Here is a 4,470-nt window from a genome sequence, read left to right on the forward strand (position 1 = left end):
TTATTGTGGCACTTTCGTCAGGTTTAACAACATACAAAAACAATCACTTACCTATATACCCCTGTGCACCAGTGTGAAAGCGCTGCTCCGTTGGCGGGACCAGTTCCCGGCCGAGTGGTGCGTAGCGTGTGACGTCATCAGCCGATGCGTCATAACTGTGCTCCCCATCACCATAGCTACCAGAATACAACAACAACAACAGCACATTATAGCGTATAGTGGAGAATGCTAGTTTACATGACGTAATCACTGTACAGTAAACGATCGCCACTTGCATTTAGTTGATATATACAGCACAATGGTGTAGCAGTCAAACTACCTGATGTTAGTGAACAAACATAAAGTGTTATGTTATTTTGATATTTTGAAAATAACCACAGTGGGGGGTTAACTACTAACACACAGCATAATACATAATCTAATGCTTGCCCCAAGGTACTAGGTAGTATAATCAAATACCCCAGTATGCACACTGATTATTTCTAAAAAAACAATTTAATCCCAGGTGCTCGTTAAGCCCCTTAGGATGTAATGTACCCAACTGATGGATCCAATGTGTCTCCAGGCGTTAAAGTCTAAGACCTCGATTCCCTCCCCTCATGGTCTGGGGGACATGATCTATCATGCGGTACCTTAAAGATACCATAGGGTGTCTAGCTGTTAAGAAATGTCTAGCGACCGGTTGGTCACTTTGGCCAGAGGTAATAGCAGCCTTGATGGCCGATCTGTGGGCTGCCATACGTTCCTTAAACATACGTTCGGTCTTCCCCACGTATGACAGCCCACAGGGGCACACCAGCTGATAAACCACATACCTAGATGAGCATGTGAGACGGTATTTGATGGAAATGGGTCTACCAGTAAGGGGGTGTTGAAACTGATCCCCAGGGATAAGGAATTGACATGTAGTGCAGGTACACCTGATGCATCCCTTTCTACTGCTAAGGAAGGTAGTGGTGTCACGAATATTAGTTATATCAGCCTTCACCAGTATATCTCATAGATTACGATTTCTAGAGTAACAACACATAATTCTAGTATCCTGTAAGGGGAGATCAGTATCCGACTGCACTACTGGCCACAGTTTTTTTACTTTCTGCTGAATGGCTCGGCTTTGATGGCTATATCGATTGACCCATGGTAAAAACTTATCTGATCTAGTTTTATTACTAGATATCAGTAGTTGCTGGCGGTCCTTACTAAGGGCCTTAGCTTTCGCTGCATCTAGGTCATGCCTCGGATATCCCCTTGCTACAAATTTATCTAGCATGATATTTATTTGGGATTCCGCTAATGTAATATCAGATGTAATACGTCTAATGCGGATAAACTGTGAGTACGGGAGCCCCCGTTTTAGCGGTCCTGGATGACAACTCTCATAGTGCAGCAGGTTGTTCCTATCGGTAGGCTTTGTGTACAGGGAGGTGGTGATCTGACCCTCATTAATTTTAATCTCTACATCTAAGAAATTAATTGATTCATCACTGATGTTGTATGTAAATTTAACCGCATGCTTCTTACAGTTATGTTGCTCAATCATTGCTATGAATGCCTCCTCTGTGCCTCGCCAAAAGATTAGTAAATCATCAATAAAGCGATAATATAGTACAATATTACCACTGATCACTGGGTCACTGAAAAATATGTCCTCCTCAATCTCGAACATATACATGTTGCTGTACGACGGGGCCACACTGGACCCCATCGCACAGCCCCTCAGTTGCAGATAAAATTTTCCATCATATAGAAAAAAGTTTTTTGTAAGAATCATTTCCAACAACCCCATACAGAACTCTAATTGGGGACCATTGTACAAACTGCTATTCGTCAAAAATTTAGTAGCCGCCGCAATACCCTCGCTATGCGGTATAATCGTGTAGAGACTCTGTACATCTACACTGCAAAGCAGTATTGGTTCTGTAAAGACTGATAATTGGTTAATCTTTCTGAGTAGCGTACTGGTATCTAATAGATATCTAGGGTGATTCTGTATGCTTGGTTGGAATAATGCATCAAGATACACAGAGATAGGTTGGAACAAGGACTGTCTCGCAGAAATGATTGGTCGGCCTGGTGGCCTTACCAATGATTTATGGATTTTAGGGGTTGTATATAGCAGTGGAACCATTGGATGGCTAGGTGTTGAAGCTTTACTTAATTCATCACTGCTAATGCCCTGCTCAACTGCAGCATTGAGGTAAACATTAAGCTCATGCGTATAGTTAGGTGTAGGGTCTCTTGGCAGTAGAAGATACGTTTCACTATCGCAAAGCTGCGTATCAATCTCTGCTTTATAGTCCTGGATATTTTGTATGACCAGAGCACCACCTTTGTCCGCTGGCCTGAAGATCAAATCCTTGTTATTTGCAAGATCATTTAATGCTTGAATTTCCATTTTAGTGAGGTTGTAGTGACACTTTGCAGGCGAGTCCACCAAGTTATCAGTCTCTTGTTCGAGCAGCCTCATGAATGTTCTAATGGATGCATTCATAGACTGTGGTTCAAACGTAGATCTGGGTTGAATCTTTTGTACCTGTATGGGAATAGGGTGAGAGCTGCTCATTATGCTTGTAGTAGGCGGTTTTTTAGCAAAATATTCTTTAAGTTTCAACTGCCGCTGTAGTTTGTACTTCTCTATTTTCCATTGTAGTGGATTAGTGCGGCAGGTCGGGACAAATGACAGTCCTTTAGCAAGAACTCTCTTCTCGATGTCGTTGAGTTCATACTCAGAGAGATTAATTATTTGGTTTTGGGGTTCTTTGGCGGTCTCCCCGCTCGCCTTTTTTCTTTGCCATTGGTGGCCACGTCTGGTGAAGGGTCGCCGGCGTCGCGTCTGGTGACTCTTGTGGCCTGAGCTAAAGGGCCATCATTACCCTGATGATGTTGCATATTGTCAGAATCACTGGTGCTGGGCGTGTGGTCATTGGAGGATTCCATATCTCTAGTTGGTCTCAACTTGCGTCTAAAGAATGGTTTCCTCCCGTCCCCTCTACTTGGGTTTTCATTCCACCTAGATGCAGCGAAAGCTAAGGCCCTTAGTAAGGACCGCCAGCAACTACTGATATCTAGTAATAAAACTAGATCAGATAAGTTTTTACCATGGGTCAATCGATATAGCCATCAAAGCCGAGCCATTCAGCAGAAAGTAAAAAAACTGTGGCCAGTAGTGCAGTCGGATACTGATCTCCCCTTACAGGATACTAGAATTATGTGTTGTTACTCTAGAAATCGTAATCTACGAGATATACTGGTGAAGGCTGATATAACTAATATTCGTGACACCACTACCTTCCTTAGCAGTAGAAAGGGATGCATCAGGTGTACCTGCACTACATGTCAATTCCTTATCCCTGGGGATCAGTTTCAACACCCCCTTACTGGTAGACCCATTTCCATCAAATACCGTCTCACATGCTCATCTAGGTATGTGGTTTATCAGCTGGTGTGCCCCTGTGGGCTGTCATACGTGGGGAAGACCGAACGTATGTTCAAGGAACGTATGGCAGCCCACAGATCGGCCATCAAGGCTGCTATTACCTCTGGCCAAAGTGACCAACCAGTCGCTAGACATTTCTTAACAGCTAGACACCCTTTGGTATCTTTAAGGTACCGCATGATAGATCATGTCCCCCAGACCATGAGGGGAGGGAATCGAGGTCTTAGACTTTTACGCCTGGAGACACGTTGGATCCATCATTTGGATACATTACATCCTAAGGGGCTTAACGAGCACCTGGGATTAAATTGTTTTTTTATAAATAATCAGTGTGCATACTGGGGTATTTGATTATACTACCTAGTACCTTGGGGCAAGCATTAGATTATGTATTATGCTGTGTGTTAGTAGTTAACCCCCCACTGTGGTTATTTTCAAAATATCAAAATAACATAACACTTTATGTTTGTTCACTAACATCAGGTAGTTTGACTGCTACACCATTGTGCTGTATATATCAACTAAATGCAAGTGGCGATCGTTTACTGTACAGTGATTACGTCATGTAAACTAGCATTCTCCACTATACGCTATGATGTGCTGTTGTTGTTGTTGTATTCTGGTAGCTATGGTGATGGGGAGCACAGTTATGACGCATCGGCTGATGACGTCACACGCTACGCACCACTCGCCCGGGAACTGGTCCCGCCAACGGAGCAGCGCTTTCACACTGGTGCACAGGGGTATATAGGTAAGTGATTGTTTTTGTATGTTGTTAAACCTGACGAAAGTGCCACAATAAACGGCACTGAAACGTTGCCAAACGAATGTGCATCATATGATTGATTTTTCAAGACGCCAGGAGTGCTGCATACTACTTCTCGTATATATATATATATAAATATATATATAAATATATATATATATATATACACACAATGCAATTTGGCTGGCATTCCGAGTTGTTCGCTTGCTAGCAGTTTTTAGCAGCCGTTCAAACGCTATGCCGCTGCCCACTGGGAGTGTATTTTACC

This window comes from Pseudophryne corroboree, chromosome 2 (assembly GCF_028390025.1).
Source record: "Pseudophryne corroboree isolate aPseCor3 chromosome 2, aPseCor3.hap2, whole genome shotgun sequence".
Classification (NCBI taxonomy): Eukaryota; Metazoa; Chordata; class Amphibia; order Anura; family Myobatrachidae; genus Pseudophryne; species Pseudophryne corroboree.